We start from the raw sequence: 19,226 nt of genomic DNA on the forward strand, positions 1-19,226 counted from the left end.
CTAGCGCAAGGAGCAGCACCCCAACAGCACTGGTATCGTAGGAGAGTTATTGAGGGCAACGCTAGCCACTGCGCAGCATCCCTACCTACAGCAACATGGAGCTGAGAAGACACTGGTCAGAACCCTGTGAAGAGCACCTCAACCGGATCCATCGCTATGAGGGCGCTGATTTCGTTCCAGAGGTGAAGAGGTGGCTAGTCCGATATGGTCCAGACCCTGCGCAGGAGGTAGTCAGTCGAATCATCCGGGAATTGGATACTGAAAACGAAGCGGAACGAGCCTTTGAGCGCCAACTGTGGAGTTTGAGGATATGGACACCTGGTCTCCAGTGAGAAAGTGAGTTACAGGGAGAGGAGAGCAGCGACCTCCCTCCCCGGCGGCAGTACACCGTGCAGAGGGAAGAGACAACCGGTCTCCTTCCCCAACCCCAACCAGAGATACCCGAGGCAGCAGGCCTTTATAGACTGGTCCTGGGAGGACCCCCAGCAGGCAGGTGGAGATGGGACCGCAGTCTCTCTACCGGCCCTACAGGGATGCTGGGCAGGTGTCCCAGATCCCCAGAGACAGACCCAGCTACAGGGAGGGGAGAGCATCGACCTCCCTCCCCAGCCGGAGTGTGCCTTCCAGGGAGAGGAGACAACCGGTCTCTCCCCAGCCGCAGCATGTTCCACAGGGAGCGGAGAGCATCGACCTCCCTTCCCAACAGCCGCCGGAGTATCAGGAGGAGGAGGTAAGCCAATCTCCCCCTCCCCAGATAACTCCTAACTTGGGCCCAGGGTTAACAGTGGAGATGTTAACCCCCACTGACCCCCACGTTCCCTTTGCCACCGGGCAGGACTATGCCCCAATTACCCCAGCAGAAGCACTGGCACCAGGGCAGAGTGCCGCTGGCCTCTGCCCCCCAATTACCACCAGCTATTTGCCCAGCTGCGCCAGGAAGGCAGAGGATGCTACACTTTCATCCTACAACCTGGAACCTACAGGCCAGTACTACTTATTGTGGGGGGGCTACTTTGCTGCTAATGTTTATTTGTGGGTGGGTTACGAGACTAACTTAGGCACTGACCGACAGAAGGTCAGGTGCCTGGTTAGTCTCCCTCCAAAAGGGGAGATATGTTACAAACTGCTATTTGTAACTGGCCCTTTAAATATAAAATTGCCCTGCTTCCCTGGATTGTGGAGAAGCCTATTTTCCAGCCTCCTTCCACATGACTATGGCCCCTGGAAGATTGTGCCCCTGAAAACGTATTAACTTTTATTGGGTGTGTATGGCCCTTTAAGGACCGTCTGGGGACATATTGTGACTTTGGTGAACAATGCCCCTTTAAGACTATGTCCCCAGACCTGTAAAATAACTTGTCCCTGGCTTTCTCCCACTTGGTTCAGTAAATAGGACTTACTGAACCAAGTACCACACAGGCAGAGTGTTCCACAGAAAGGGAGCACTGTTACAAAAGCATTAGTTTTCATTGTGTGCCAATAAGAGTTAATTTTGTTCAGCTTCAAGAAGCTATTTTCTAAATTCAAGTTTGCTGGCATCAGTTCTAATTAAGTTTAGTGATAAACATTCCCATTGTCTAATCACCTCCAGAGTCAGACTGATATTTGATAAGATGGACTGCATTGTTTTCTTGTGTGTAACTTGTTATCTGCTGAAGTAATGTAATTCTACTATGGCCTGTCAAAGGGCGTTGTCTCTCTATCTAAATGTATCAAATGTGTGATTGGGGATTTTATGCCTCCCCCTGAGAGTGTCCTTTTTTGCATGTAACCTCAATAAAAAGCAGGCTGTGTGTTCCAGCACATCAGACCTTTTCTGACCCTCTAACTTGCAGCCTTGACTCATGTTTGTAGGGGACAGCTATAATCACTACAGGGATTGCTATGCTCTATATACTCCCTTAGCTACTGAGCTCTTGTAAGAGCTCTTGTTCCTGATCCTGCTTCGCTCTACAGAAGGAAGAGATTCACCTACTGGAGCCTGGTCATAGGTCCAGGGCGCAGAGCAGACGGCGAGATACCAGCCCAGCAGCGGTGGTTCGTAGAGTCTGCATTACCTATGGTGGCTACGCAGTAGTTATAGTGTCTACGGTGCTGATGATCCTTTGGTGAGCGCTAGGAGCATCCTCTTCTACGGTCCAACTTCCAGCCAGCCTGGAGGCAACCGTAACATACTGATACGACCTAACCAAGAAAGTTGATTTTGTTGGTGCCATGTTTCCAACAATTTAAAGTTTTCAATTTGTAATGGCATATAGTTGTTATCGAAGAGCATATTTTAGTCTTCGTGTATGGTAAGTCCCAGATATTTAACTCTATCTGTAACTAAGAATTCAGTATTACATTTTATGTAATTGGTTTCTTCTTCTGTAAGGTTATTCAGAATAAGAGCTGATTTTTCAATATTAATTCAGAAATTTGATATGGTTTTGTATTGTATTAACAATTGTTTGAGTGCTGGAATAGAAACATACGGTGCTTGAAGTGTTAATATTATGTCATCTGCAAATAATAAACATTTTTGCTCTATTTTACCATATTTTATACCTATAATTTCTGGATGGTTCCTAATTTGAGGGGCCAGGATCTTTACTGTTAAAGCAAACAGGAGCGGTGACAGGGGGCACCCCTGTCTCGTTCCGTTTCCAATAGGGAAAGATCACAATAGAATATTATTAACGCGCTTGAACTCGGGATATAAATTTAGGGATGATTCCGAACTTTGGCAGGGTTGTCCACATAAATTCCCAGTCCACCCTGTCAAAGGCCTTTTCCGCATCTGTGGACAGTAATGTTAAAGGTGTGTTGTTGTCTTTAGCTGATTGAAAAAAAGTGTGCTCAATTTGCGCTGGGATAATTACCAATAAGCCACTGGGTAAAAGGAGTTTCCTCAAACTCCACAAAAACAGAATACACTCATACAATAGTAATAAAGATATCACTATAAAGACCTATTAATTTGTACTATAAACAATAAATCAACTTATGTGATAGAGGTAAAATTGCTAGTGAAGGGATCCTAAATGAATATGTTCACTCTTTATGTGCCCTTATACGTATTATGTGTACCCTTGAACACACGTGTAGATAGATATTTAATGGCAGATTCGTTTAGGGATGCGTTTAGAAATGAATTGCCCAAATCGGTAAAAGAGAGCAGTAGTGCAAGTAAAAAATTAACAGATTTTTATTATTACAATCTAGTCATACATCCAATATAAAACCAAAAACTTTCTAAAATCAAAAACACACTGATCAGGCGTTTGGCAAATGTAGTATCAATAAAACATAATCTCCCTATTTACCAAACAACAAAAAATGAAATAAATGAAATAAAATACATTAAATAAAATACATTAGCAATAAATAAAGTAGCAGTAAATAAAACAACCACTATTAGAAATGGTTAAAGATCCCGATAGGAGCCAAGGAAGATCCACGTCAGCTGGAGGTTAAATGTTATCCGGAGACCGAAAAGGTTCTCTGAGGTCCCAGCTGTCTCTCTATAGCGGTCCGGGGTTAGATCACTGCAATCCCTCTTTCCTTTGATAATCGGAAGGATAGGTCACCGCAAACTCTCCCGTTTGCTGCTACAGATTTCAAAGACAGGAGATGTTTGCGGTGACCTATCCTTCCGATTATCAAAGGAAAGAGGGATTGCAGTGATCTAACCCCGGACCGCTATAGAGAGACAGCTGGGAACTCCGGATAACATTTAACCTCCAGCTGACGTGGATCTTCCTTGGCTCCTATCGGGATCTTTGTTTTGCCTAGAAATAACCATTTCTAATAGTGGTTGTTTTATTTACTGCTACTTTATTTATTGCTAATGTATTTTATTTAATGTATTTTATTTAATTTATTTCATTTTTTGTTGTTTGGTAAATAGGGAGATTATGTTTTATTGATACTACATTTGCCAAACGCCTGATCAGTGTGTTTTAGACAGTTTTTGGTTTTAGAAAGTTTTTGGTTTTATATTGGATGTATGACTAGCTTGTAATAATAAAAATCTGTTAATTTTTTACTTGCACTACTGCTCTCTTTTACCAATTTGGGCAATTCATTTCTAAACGCATCCCTAAACGGATCTGCCATTAAATATCTATCTACACGTGTGTTCAAGGGTACACATAATACGTATAAGGGCACATAAAGAGTGAACATATTCATTTAGGATCCCTTCACTAGCAATTTTACCTCTATCACATAAGTTGATTTATTGTTTATAGTACAAATTAATATAGATTTTTGCTCTACCAATTTAAGCTATAATTTAGCGCTAAGGGTCTTTATAGTGATATCTTTATTACTATTGTATGAGTGTATTCTGTCTTTAGCTGATTGCAGAGAAAAAAGTACTCTCATAGTATTTTCTTTTGCCTCTCTACCCAGGATAAAGCCCACCTGGAAAGGATGGATCAATTTGGGTAAAAGTTTATTTTGATGCTAGTAGTTTAGCATACACTTTTACATCAATATTTAACAGCGAGATAGGGCAGTAGTTGCTCACCATATTCGTTAGTTTATCAGGCTTAGGTATTACAGCAATTATTGCTTCTAGTATTGGTTGGGGGAAGTGACTCCCCTGGTCTATAGATTGAAATAGTGTTAGTAATGCTTGTCCTATTTGTTGACAAAAAAGTTGATAAAATTTTACTGTGAGACCATCCGGACCAGGCGCTTTACCCGAGGGCATAAATTCTATTGTTGTATGTATTTCTTTTAAAGTGAATGGTAATTCCAATGTATCCATTTCATATTTTGTCAACCTTGTAGTATTAGTTTTAAGTAATTATTAATCTTCTGGAACTTATCTTCCAAATTGTGCATTTTTAAATTATATAGAGATGTATAATATGTTACAAAACTATCTGAGATGTCTTCACTGTTATTATGAGATATATTTGATATGTGTGTTATTGTTCTGATATATGTGTCTATTTTCTTTTTCTGAAGTGTTCTGGCTAATAGCCTGTCTGCTTTATTTCCTCCTATGTAGAATTTGGCTTTTGTAGTTAGAGCTTGCATCTGAGCATATTGTGTTAGGTGTTTATTTAAATTTTCTCTCACTTCCTTCAGTTCTTATAGAAGTTGATCATTTGTTGGGTTTTGTTTATGTATATGTTCTATTGTGGTTAATGTGTTGGTCAAATGTGTTAGTTGTGATATTTTTTGTTTTCTAAGCTTTATAGTATGTTTTAATAATTCCCCTATAATGAAGCTTTTATACGCTTCCCAGTTGTTAGCAGCTGAGGTTTCTTGTGGGTCATTAAAGTGAAAGAATTCCTCTGTACTTTTTGCTATTTGTTCTGTTATTAAGTGGTCAGAAAAGATATAATCGTTTAATCTCCCATTTGTTTTATGTATTAGACGTGAAAGCCACTGAAAAGTACTGATAACTTTATTGTGGTCTGACCATCATGTTTGCGATATTTGTGAGTTTTTTAATGAAGATAATAGATTTTGGCTACATAAAATATAGTCAAGTCTAGTATAGTAGTGATGTAAGTGGGAAAAAAGGCATAATCTTTTTGGATGGGATGTGATATTCTCCATGTGTCAAATTATATAAGTTTTGACAGATCCTGCCAGTTGGCTTTTATTTGGCTAGTGCCAAGTCACCACCTGTTATAATTGGTCCCTTGGCTATGTCTACAATACTATTGGCCACTTTTATAAAAAATACTGGAGATGGTCTATTAGGTGCATACACATTTACAATTGTGATGGGAGCACCGTACAGTAATTCCACTTTAATCAAAAGTCTACCATCGTTATCCGTGTGTTTTTGTATAAGCTCACATGGGATATTTCGTCTGATAGAGATGCTTACTCCATTTTTCTTAGTAGGACTGAGCTGACATAATGCTGTGTATATTGTTTTTTTTATAAGATGGGTTCGTTCTGTTTTTTGAAATGTGTTTCCTGGGTTAGTACAATATCAATTCCTTTTTAAAAAAAATCATTATATGTTATGGACCCTTTTTCGGCAGATAAAAAACCCTTTACGTTTTGTGTAGCTAATGTTATAGTGTTAACGTTATTCATGTGGCTGCAGGAGCAAGAGAGAGAGAAAAAAAAAAGAGAGAGTTGGGGGAGCAGAGTGAGCGGGCATCCAAGATGGTCGCAACGTGCTAGCTCTGTGAGCGGACAAGCTAGAAGCTAGCCAAAAGATTGCTCATCATGGTGCCAACGCCTATGTAAAAAATCACTTCAAGTAATACATTAAAAAAGACAGGACTTGGAGGCCAAAAAGTAAATGATAAACCCTCAGCAAGTAAAGAGGCAAAGTGCCACCACCTAAGAACCCTATACCTGGGGATCAGAAGTTCATTACAGACGGTAACTAACCTGAATTCTAAATGGTGTGTACTGAAAATTTTTGATAGAAACACACGGGGGTGATGGAAGGAGCAAAGGAGGGCTTGCAGATGGGCTGTGTGAGAGTGGTGCTCCTCAGGGGGAGAACAGGCGGAGCTAACTGGTGTACATTGGGACGAGTTGCACTCCCGATTGGTGAGTGAGTCAGATGACAGAACCGATCCCTTCACGGAAAGCAGGCTCAGGACGCTGAATGGCACAGCACAGCTATTTTTCATGGAAGCCGACTAGTGAAGTGGTAAGCCAAGTGCCTTGGTGGGAACTGAGAATAGTAGAGCTGGCCTTGTATAAACAAGCAAAAAGAAAAGAGGAGCTCAAACACCGGACCGACGAGAGGGACACACAGACCGCACGGAAGCGAGAAAGAGAGGCCCACCTGCAGAACAAGAAGGCAACATTGTTATGTTATATTTAAGGGACAGTCTACACCAGAATTTGTATTGTTTAAAAAGATAGATAATCCCTTTATTACTCATTTCCTTAGTTTTGCACAACCAACACAGTTATATAAATACACCTTTTATCTCTGTGATTACCTTGTATCTAAGCCTCTGCAAACTGCCTCCTTATTTCAGTTCTTTTGACAGACTTGCATTTTAGCCAATCAAAGCTGGTTCACCTGAACTCCATGTGCGTGATCACAGTGTTATCCATATGACACACATGAACTAACACCCTCTAGTGGTGAAAAACTGTCAAAATGCCCTGAGAGAAGAGGTGGTCTAGAAGGGCTTAAAAATTAGCATATGAACCTCCTAGATTTAGCTTTCAACTAAGAATGCAAAGAAAACAAAGCAAAAATGGTGATAAAAGTAAATTGGAAAATTGTTTAAAATTGCATTCTCTATCTGAATCATGAAAGTTTATTTTGGACTAAACTGGAAGAAATAAAGGTGATTTTATTTAAGAAAAACTCCCCGATCTGTTCATTTTTGATGGAGTATTTGTACGAGGTTGCCTGACACCGGGTGGAGTAGGAGTGGCTACGGAACAAGCTGGGAGATCAAAGTTCTGCACCGGGCAGGAAGGAGGAAGCTGCCACTGATTGTGACTTACCCTGAGGAGGAGAGGCTATATAGCGGACATAAGGGTTTTGGTTCCATGTCTGTTCCTCTCTGTGGACCGGGGTAAGACTATATTACAGCACTACATGCTTTTCAGACTGTCAATTTGATTTGGTCTCTGTTGTATGTGACACGGGGATATATATTTTGGTACCTTGCCCAAGGTGTAATATTGATTCAGCAGGAAAAAATAATTTGTTTATACCACATTATATATATACAATCCTGGCTTGTTTAACAAAGGAAATTTGCGGACATTAAGTACTGTGAGGTAGTTCAGAAGGGGTTTAATACAGCTTTGATTTGTCCCTTTAAATGTCACAAGGTGGAAAAAAGCCTATGGAAATAAAATATGGGATATTAAATAAATATTTAACAGTGTGTATATAATATGAACCTATTGTAGGTTTACCGAGACTACACTCAATTAGGCAACCCAAAAGATATACTACTTACTAATCCTCCTCTGGTAATTTTTTAAAAGAAAAAAAAAGATAAAGAGAAGAAAAAAAAAAGAAACCCCTCTCTGTCACACCAAATACTATAGTGATTTTATGAAAGAACCACTAAAGACCACTGATTCAGGTATTAGTCTGAGCTGTTTACTATAGATGGTGGTCTAAGAGAAAAAGTACTCTCATAGTATTTTCTTTTGCCTCTCTGCCCAGGATAAAGCCACCTGGTCCGGATGGATCAATTTGGGTAAATGTTTATTTTCTCTTGATGCTAATAGTTTAGCATACACTTTTACATCAATATTTAACAACATGATAGGGAGGTAGTTGCTCACCCTATCCGTTGGTTTATCAGGCTTAGGTATTACAGCAATTATTGCTTCTAGTATTGGTTGGGGGAAGTGAATCCCCTGGTCTATAGATTGAAATAGCGTTAGTAATGCCTGTCCTATTTGTTGTCAAAAAAGTTGATAACCTTTTACTGTGAGACCATCGGGACCAGGTGCTTTACCCGAGGGCATAAATTCTATTGTTGTATGTATTTCTTTTAAAGTGAATGGTGATTCCAATGTATCAATTTCATCTTTTGTCAACCTTGGAGTATTTATTTGTTTTAAGTAATTATTAATCTTCTGGAACTTATCTTATATGAGATATATTTGATGAATGTGTTATTGTTCTGATATATTTGTCTAGTTTCTTTTTCTTAAGTGTTCTGGCAAATAGCCTGTCTGCTTTATTTCCTCCTATGTAGAATGTGGCTTTTGTAGTTAGAGCTTGCATCTGAGCATTTTGTGTTAGGTGTGTTTTTTTTAATTTTTGTTATGTTATATTAAAGGGACAGTCTTCCTCTTGCCTCTAGTCTTCCTCTGGCTTCCTCTTGCCTCTAGGATTAAACAAAAAATCCTCACTCTGACATACAAAGCTCTCAACTGCACTGCTCCCCCCTACATTTCAGAACTTGTCTCCAGATACTCTCCCTCCCGTCCCCTTCGATCAGCTCAGGATCTCCTCCTCTCCTCCTCTCTTGTTACTTCCTCACATTCCCATCTACAGGACTTCTCCAGAGTGGCCCCCATCTTGTGGAACTCCCTGCCTCGCTCCACAAGACTCTCCCCTACTTTTAACAGCTTCAAGCGCTCCCTAAAAACTCTACTATTCAGGGATGCTTACAACCAACACTAACTTTTCCTAACTCCATTGCTTTCCCCTTGAACCCCTTAGAATGTAAGCCTATGAGCCCAGCTGTTTGGAGATCGCCTTCATAAGAGCCGACTACAACAGTGAAACTCTCGGCAGGGCCCTCTACCCACTTGATCCCTGCAAAAGCTATCCTGTATATTGACTATGTTTACAGCGCTGCGGAATCTGTTGGTGCTCTACAAATACCTGATAATAATAATAATAATATCTACACCATAATTTGTATTGTTTAAAAAGATAGATAATCCCTTTATTACTCATTTCCTTCGTTTTGCACAACCAACACAGTTATATAAATACACCTTTTATCTCTGTGATTGCCTTGTATTTAAGCCTCTGCAAACTGCCCCCTTATTTCAGTTCTTTTGACAGACTTGAATTTTAGCCAATCAAAGCTGGCTCACCTGAACTCCATGTGCGTGAGCACAGTGTTATCTATATGACACACATGAACTAACACCCTCTAGTGGTGAAAAACTGTCAAATTGCCCTGAGAGAAGAGGCGGCCTTCAAGGGCTTAGAAATTAGCATATGAACCTCATAGATTTAGCTTTCAACTAAGAATGCAAATTGGTGATAAAAGTACATTGGAAAATTGTTTAAAATTGCATTCTCTATCTGAATCATGAAAGTTTATTTTGGACTAGACTGTCCCTTAAATGGCCCAAGGTGGAAAAAAGCCTATGGAAATAAAATATGGGATATTAAATAAATATTTAACAGTGTGTATATAATATGAACCTATTGTAGGTTTACCGAGACTACACTCAATTGGGCAACCCAAAAGATATACTACTTACTAATCCTCCTCCGGTAATTTTTTAAAAGAAAGAAAAAAGATAAAGGGAAGAAAAAAAAAGAAACCTCTCTCAGTCACACTAAACACCAAAGTGATTTTATGAAAGAACCACTAAAGACCACTGATTCAGGTAGTAGTCTGAGCTGTTTACTATAGATGGTGGTCTAAGAACTGTATGGATTAACAAAACTAATTGGCACCAACGATTTAGTGAAGTCAGTATATATATTTTCCCTGATAATATTGGGACTTTAATATTAATACTGTATCTGGTAGTAGAAATGTCACAGCGCAGGTTAAACAAGGCTGAAAAACCTGCAAAGTCACTACATACAGGACACAACTTAGTCAATGCTTTTTTTAAAACTTCGAAAGGAAATAAGTCAGAAAGCATGGCCCCTCAATCAGATGAGGAATCTATTATAGACACCCACGATAAAAATAATAGGGTTACACCAAACACCTCAATAAATCAGTGCACAGAATCACCGGTCACACTTCAAGCTATTGAAAAATGAATAGAGCAAGTAAAGGTGTGTATTAAAACAGAGTGTGCTGAACTAAAGAAGGGCATTAATGACTTAGGATCTCAGTCACAGTTGTAGAACAAGAGAGAGAGGATACACATAACACCTTCACGGAAGTAACAGCTACTATGTCAAATCAACAAATACAAATTATTGACCTTGAGAATAAGGTGGATGAGCTCGAAAATAGAGCACGCCGCAGTAACCTGCGCTTTCGGGGAATGCCAGAAACAGTCCAAGGGGCTGCAATACCAGAATACTTACAATCTGTATTTCAAGACATGGCAAAAGATAACAATTACCCCATTATCATAAATACCTCTATAAAGAGCGCGTCATGCCATAAACCTAAGGTCTCTCGAAAACCAACCACCAAGGGATGTTATAGCATGCTTTCAAATCTACAAGCACAGAGAGATTATATATAACCTGGCGAGACTATACCCGGCCTTACAGTTCCAATAAGCAAGAATACAGATTTTCCAGGACCTATCAGCAAAAACTTTGCAACAATGGCAAGAGTTTGCAACATTAACAGCTCACTTGAGGAATATGAAGATACCATATAGGTGGTGATTCCTAACCTCAATCCTGGTACTAAGAAATGGAAAACAAATAGAGTGTAAATCAACTGAGCACATTAACACTTTGTTTGTGAGTTGCTAAGTATACCCTTTAAACCATTCTCTGACCCAACAAGCAAGGAAAGTCACACAGATGACAACTAAACCGCAAAGAATTCCTTGGTCAGAAGTTAGATAAAAATGCTAAATCACTCCCAGATGAACCAGCAAGAGGTTCAAAAGATAAATATGGGAATAAAACAATAGAATATGGACCTTCTTATCCTATTATCAGCTAGGTTGGAGTAGTGAATAACTGCACATTATATATATTATCCTGGACAATAGAGGCAATTGCCTCTTAGCAGTTCTATAAGTATTTGTTACAGCCTAGATACACTTGTATGACTATGTTTATTATTATTTACTAAGCACTACAATGAGAAAAATAGGTATGACACTATCACTACACTGTAAATAAGTGAAAAGTAATGAACAGGTGTGTAATACCTTACCTGGAAGTAGCAGGCAGGTGTATTAAGTTCATTATTAGCGTTTGATGAAGTACCCACAAGTTTAACTTAATCACAAATATTAGCACATTTTTAGTGGATTACATAAAACAAAAGAATACTACTATTGAATTAGCAAGAAATTTAGTTAGTTTGAAGAGATACAAAACGTGGAGATAGGTAAATATGCACTATCAAACAAAGATAGATATATTCTACATTATAGAATAGGCTTATAGATATATAAAATATATTTTCTTTTTAGTTTAGTTGGAATATTAAGTCTATAATAATATAAGGATCTCACAATGACTAATATCACTTTAGATAAGAAAGTTACTTTAGTGGGGGAAGGCATCATAGCAACAAACAAAAACAGGAGTTAATTAAATAAGAAATCCACTAAAGGGAAAATAAACAATAAACTATTACATTCATTGTACATTTTTAACTATATGGTCAGTGAAATGGGTAAAGTTTGTAGCAAAATGTACAGTAATAGTTATCAGGTATTAAAGAAAGAAACTTACGGCTAGATTTAGAGTTTGGCGTTAGCCGTCAAAACCAGCGTTAGGAGCTACCGCTGGTATTTAGAGTCAGTCAGGAAAGAGTCTAACGCTCACTTTGCAGCCGCGACTTTTCAATACCGCAGATCCCCCTACGCCATTTGCGTATCCTATCTTTTCAATGGGATCTTTCTAACGCCGGTATGTAGAGTCTTGGCTGAAGTGAGCGTTAGAAATCTAACGACAAAACTCCAGCCGCAGCAAAAAGCCAGGAGTTAAGAGCTTTCTGGGCTAATGCCGGTTAGTAAAGCTCTTAACTACTGTGCTCTAAAGTACACTAACACCCATAAACTACCTATGTACCCCTAAACCGAGGTCCCCCCACATCGGCGCCACTCTATTAAAAAATTTTAATCCCTAATCTGCCGCTCCGTACACCGTCGCAACCTACGTTATCCCTATGAACCTCTAATCTGCTGCCCCTAACACCGCCAACCACTATATTATATTTATTAACCCCTAATCTGCCGCCGCCAACGTCGCCTCCACCTACATACAATTATTAACCCCTAATCTGCCGACCGGACCTGATCGGACCTGATTGGAACAGCCAATAGAATGCGAGCTCAATCTGATTGGCTGATTGGTTTTTTTCAGCTCAAACAGCCCCATTGTTTCCTATGGGGGAATCGTGCACGAGCACGTTTTTGAAGCTGGCCGCGTCCGTAAGCACCGCTGGTATTGAGAGTTGCAGTGGTGGTAAATATGCTATACGCTCCCTTTTTGGAGCCTAACGCAGCCCTTCTGTGAACTCTAAATACCAGCGGTATTTAAAAGATGCGGGGGGGAAAAAGCCAGCGTTAGATACGTGGGTCGTTACCGACAAAACTCTAAATCTAGCCGTTAATTAAGAAGACCATTTTGATAGTAATATGTCATATAATAATGTATGGAAAAGTATAATTTATAGACCAGACAGCCGGTTAAATTAACAAACACATATGGATTATATACTATAGTGGTTATACAATGATCAAAACTGTGCGGTAGGAACCATAAGGGAAAACTTAAATAAGAACATCACAATAGTGATGAACTGTAATGCACCAATATATATAAATATATTTTTTATATTTGTCTGAGTTCTGGCTGATCTCAACAACAGTCCCCCAGACCTCAACAAAGAACTATCAAACATACGTGAACTTTTATCATCTTCTTTTTTTTTCTTTTTCATCTTTCTTTTCTCCTCCCTCTTTAACCTTCCCCTCCCCTTGTAATTAAGTTAGAACATGGCATCACCTTTAACACAAGGCCATTAGTAGCCTCACAGTTTACTTCCCCTTTATGCAAGGACTTTCCAGATGCAAAGAGGCATCTTATCTAATATTTTTACATCTGCATAAAATTTTATACTCTCAGACTAAGATTGCTCAGTGTTTGAAATGAGACAGGTTAACTTAAAACTGTTCAGTTTACACTACAGCTGACTTAGTTTTGAAATACATACCAACAAGCCTAAATCTTGCATTTAACCAGATCTAATGGTATGAGTACCACAGCTTATGGTCCCACCAAGACCATATAGAGTACAGCATTTTCAAAATCCATAAGTACAGCTGACAGATGGGAAAATATGTACACTATATTTGAAGTGGTGCTCTTGGTTGGGGAAAATAGGGAAAAAACAAACAAACATATGTCAACCTTTTAAAGGTACTTTTCTTCATCTAGCCATCTACCCAGCTCATTAATGTACAATTTGGAATTCAAAGAATTATTTTTGTTTGCGCATTTACAAATATGATTCTTTAAAAAGTGATCTCTTAATTTCTGCAATTTTTTTTTATCATGCATGTCACACACTGTTGATTTAGGGGATGCAAGGTGCATAAATGTTTCCTCCTGTGAGTGTTTCTGTGGGTGTATGTGTTTATGTCTTTGTGCTTTGGTTTGTGTCTCTATGTTTATGTATTTTTTATCTGTGGGTCTCTCTGTGAGGGTGGGTGTGTATGTCTTTGTGTATTTTCTGTGGATGTCTGTGAGTGTATGTGCATATGTCTTCAAGCTTTTTCTATGGGTGTCTCTGTGAGGGTGTGTGTGTGTATGTATGTCTGTGTTTTCTGTGGGTGTCTCTGTGAGGGTGTGTGTATATCTTTGTGTGTTTTCTGTGGATGTCTCAGTGAGGGTGTGTGTATGTATGTCTTTCTGTGTTTTTCAGGTGGTTGTCTCTCTGTGTGTGTATGTCTTTGTGTGTTTTCTGAGGCTGTCTCTGTTGGTGTTTCCTTGGGTGTATGTGCAAGTTTGAGTTTGTGTGTGTGTCCATTGTCTGTTCCTTTATAGACTTTGAGACTAACAAGACCTTTCCGGAAGTAACCAATCCACCATTTAACCTTTAAATTTTTGTTTAGTCAGTTCAGGGCCCTTCCTTTCAGCCACTGCATGCTGTTGTCATAATTTAGCTGTTATCTTCCTTTACAAAAAGATAATCAGAACTCCATATTTTGTTTTCTAAATCTCCTTTTTTTTACAAAACTGTAGTTTGCCTCATTACTTGTCAGGTCAATGTAAACAAGTGCTAAGTGTCTGTTTGGGTTTCTGTGTCTGAGTGTGTTTCTTTGCGTGTCTGCTAGAGTGTCTATATGTGAATCCGTATGTGTGAGTGTGTTTGTGTGTTTCAGTGTATGAGTGTGTCTGTGTGTGTGTGTATGTTACTACTTTTACAACATTTCCAAGTTTAAATATACGTTTTAGTCACTTGGTCAAAAATTGCACATGTCAAAGGAGCGGGGGGGGGGCCCTGATCAATGGTTGAGTCAGGGGCCCCAAAATTTCTAGTGGCGGCCCTGCGTGCCAATGACATCTTTATAATTCCTTTGAAGTTTTATGTCTTAATGTCTATTGAACAGTGTTTCGACAAATAAAACTCTGTCACATGAGACTTCTCTCGGTAACACATTTTATAATTTATATAGTTTATAGTTTTGGCTATAGCATTGTCTAAATATATTTATATGGCTATGTGAGAAAATTTATTTTTTCTATATCTTAACAACTGATAGATAGATAGATAGATAGATAGATAGATAGATAGATAGATAGACTGATTAACAGATAGATTGATGATACATAGATCTATAACATCAAGACATGTATTGTTTCATTTTCTGTTTCTAAACAATGAACAGTAATAAACATGTTTTTGTATTGACAAACATTCAGGATACATAAAAAGCGATATACATTCTCTCACGCACGGAAAGGGGTAGAACAGAAAATTAAAAGAAAATGTGCCATTACCTAGCTATTAAAGTTGCATATTCTTGCAGAATGTCAGATTTATTAATAAGTATTGTGTAATAAAAAACATTAAAAAAAAAACTAGTTTTCACTTGAGAATTCACTTAAACCAAGTTATTTAAATTGTATTTGCAGCCAGTCTATACGCAAGCAATAATCAAATGATTTGTTGTTCTATATTTCCTGTAAAGTACCTTTTAAAATGCAAAGCATTGTATAATAGAAATCTTCAGTTTGTATAACACTTTTTCAATAGAATATTAAACAAGAAAATGACATTAACATAGCTAATATACAAATCTATTTTCCAGGTTGAATATTTGTTATGGATGGTAAAAAAGCTTTATAGTACTCTGTATTTCTACCACATATGTCTTTGCTGGAAGTAGGTTTCTAAAAGATGTACAGCGTAATATAAAAGCTTTAAATAATGAAGAATTGTTATCTTTGTAAAATAAATATACAGACTGGATTTCAGAGTTACCAACAACAGCTACACAACATTTTATATATATTATATGAGAAAAATGTAATACAAAATGCACTCATTTAATTTCTTGCAGTGTACTGTCATTTAACTAAATGTTTTTTTTAAATAAAGGTATTTTTTAAAATTTTTAACACTGTGGGGCCTATCAAGCTCCGTATGCAGGCTCACCAGAAACAGCATTTATGAAGCAGCGGTCTAACCTGTCCGCCTGCTCTGATGAGGCGGACAGAGATCGCCACAAATCAACCCGATCAAGTATGATCGGGTTGATTGACACCCCCCTGCTGGCGGCCAATTGGCCGCAAATTTGCAGGGGGTGACGTTGCACCAGCAGCTCACAAGAGCTGCTGGTGCAATGCTGAATACGGAGAGCGTATTGCTCTCCGCATTCAGCAAGGTCTGTCGGACCTGATCCGCACTGTATGATCAGGTCTGACAGACCTTTGATAAATAGGCCTCTGTGTGTGTATTTGTTCGCTATAAACAATATATAAATGTTTGTCATTCAAGGCTCACCGGAAACTGGAGTTAAGAAGCAGTCTTCAGATCACTGCTCCTTAAAGGGACATTAAACCCAAAAGTTTTCTATCATAATTCAGACAGATAATACAATTTTAAACAACATTCCAATTTACTTCTATTATCTAATTTGCTTCATTCTTTAGATATCCTTTGTTAAAGAAATAGCAATGCACATGGGCGAGCCAATCACAGGAGGTATCTATGTGCAGCCACCAATCAGAAGCTACTGAGCCTATCTAGATATGCTTTTCAGGAAATAATATCAAGAGAATGAAGCAAATTAGATAATAGAAGTAAATTAGAAAGTTGTTTAAAATGGTATTCTCTATCTGAATCATGAAAGAAAAAAATTGGGTTTAATGTCCCTTTAACTTGTCCACCACCTCTGAGGCGGCGGACAGCAATCTGCCCGATCTCATATGATCGTGTTGATTGATACCCCCTGCTAGCGGCCGATTGGCCGTGAATCTGCAGGGGGCGGCATTGCACAAGCAGTTCAACAGAACTGCTTGTGCAATGATAAATGCCGACAGCGTATGCTGTCGGCATTTATTGATGTATGGCGGGCATGATTCGCTACAGCGGATCATGTCTGCCAGACACTTGATAAATCGTCCCCCAAAACTTTAAAATACGTTTATTTATAAAGGAAAATTACTTTAAATACATAATATAGTATTTTACAGTATAATACAGATATATAACACAATGCTAACATATGTACAATATACCCACAATACCCAAATTCTTATAGTTTTATTTAGTATTTTTTTTGTTTTGTTCCTTGTTAACAATGTTGATCACATATATAGTGAATATAGGCATTCCATGAAAGTTTCATGGCTCTTCAGTGGGACTTGGAAGTAACCTATATTTTAAGAATATGCTAATAAATATCTGCCAGCTAGGGTTCACCTTTTTAGAAATACCTTTCTCACCAATGGATGTACAGTAAAATTTAGATTACATATCTATTATGTGAACAGTTACTAAATAGAAACATTTGCTGTTTACTTGTAGTGAAGATGCATTTTGAGCAATCCATTTTTCTCCCGCTGATTTTACAAGTTGAGAGAATTCGCCATTGTGCTAGTGCAATAGCCTTTCCACTCTAAGAGCTCTGGTAAAGTGTGTTCCAAAATTAAAAAGTTGAACAAAACACAAGAAAAAAACATTACAAAGTACTCTTACACCCATAAACTACACTATTTACCCATAAACCACCTTCCCCCCGCATCACAAACACTAAATAAAGTATTAACCCCTAAACTGCTATCCCACACATCACAAACACTAAATAAAAGTATTAACACCTAAACTGCCACCCCCCCCACATCGCAAACTATCTAAATAAAATATTAACCCCTAAACCGCTATCCCCCACATTGAAAACTATCAAAATAAACTTTTAACCCCTAAACTGCCATCCCGCCACATCGCAAACTAACGAAATAAACTGTTAACCCCTAAAACGCCATTCACACAAAGCAAACTATCTAAATAAACTGTTAACCTCTAAGCCGCTACCTCCCCACAACGCAAACTATATAAATAAACTATTAACCCCTAAACCCCCAACCCATCACAACGCAAAGTAATAAACTAATAACTAACCCCCCTAACCTAACACCCCCTAACTTAACCCCAATTAAAATACCCATAAAATAAATAAAAACTATACTAACTACCTTAAAATAAATAAAAACGTACCTGTAAAATTAAATTAAAACCTAAGCATATCCTAAAAAAACTAACTTTACTAAAAAAAAATTACATTACTAAAAATAAAAAAACTACATTACAAAAAATAAATAAAAAACTTACGGCCAGATTACGAGTTTTGCGTTATAAGGGGTGCGGTGCTAACTTGCACGTTATTGTCACCGCTCACTTACCTACAGCGCTTGTATTACAGGTTAAAAGGCAAGAAGTGAGCATAGGGCAAAATTGTGCTTCATACCGCACTCCAACACCAGCGCTGCTTAAGTCAGCGGTGAGCTGGTTGTACGTGCTTCATTGAGGATATCTTACCGCTTGGATGAAACCTTCTCCCGGTATGTGGATCTTCATGGGTTAGTGTTAGAATTTTTTAAGGGTGTATTGGGTGGGGTATTTTTTTAGATTAGGGCTTTGGGCCGCAATAGAGCTAAATGCCCTTTTAAGAGCAATGCCCATCCAAATGCCCTTTTCAGGGAAATGGGGAGCTTAGGTTTTTTTAGTTAGGGTTTTATTTGGGAGGTTGGTTGTGTGTTTTTTTTACAGGTAAAATAGCTGATTTCTTTGGGGCAACACCCTGAAAAAGGCCCTTTTAAGGGCTATTGGTAGTTTAGTTTAGGCTAGGGTTTTATTTTTGGGTGGGTTTTTTATTTTGATAGGGCTATTAGATTAGGTTTAAAGATCTTGTAATTTATTTTTTATTTTCTGTAATTTAGTGTTTGTTTTTTTTGTAATTTAGCTAATTTTATTTAATTTAGTTAATTGTATTTAATTTAGGTAATTTATTTAATTATAGTGTAGTGTTAGGTGTTAGTGTAACTTAGGTTAGGTTTTATTTTACCGGTCAATTTGTATTTATTTTAGCTAGGTAGCTATTAAATAGTTAATAACTATTTAGTAACTATTCTACCTAGTTAAAATAAATACAAACTTGCCTGAAAATAAAAATAAACCCTAAGATAGCTACAATGTCACTATTAGTTATATTGTAGCTAGTTTAGGGTTTATTGTATAGGTAAGTATTTAGTTTTAAATAGGAATTATTTAGTTAATGATAGTAATTTGTATTTAGATTTATTTAAATTATATTTAAGTTAGGGGGTGTTAGGGTTAGACTTAGATTTAGGGGTTAATAAATTTAATATAGTGGTGGCGACGTTGGGTGGTGGCAGATTAGTGGTTAAT

This window comes from Bombina bombina, chromosome 3 (assembly GCF_027579735.1).
Source record: "Bombina bombina isolate aBomBom1 chromosome 3, aBomBom1.pri, whole genome shotgun sequence".
NCBI classification, from domain to species: domain Eukaryota; kingdom Metazoa; phylum Chordata; class Amphibia; order Anura; family Bombinatoridae; genus Bombina; species Bombina bombina.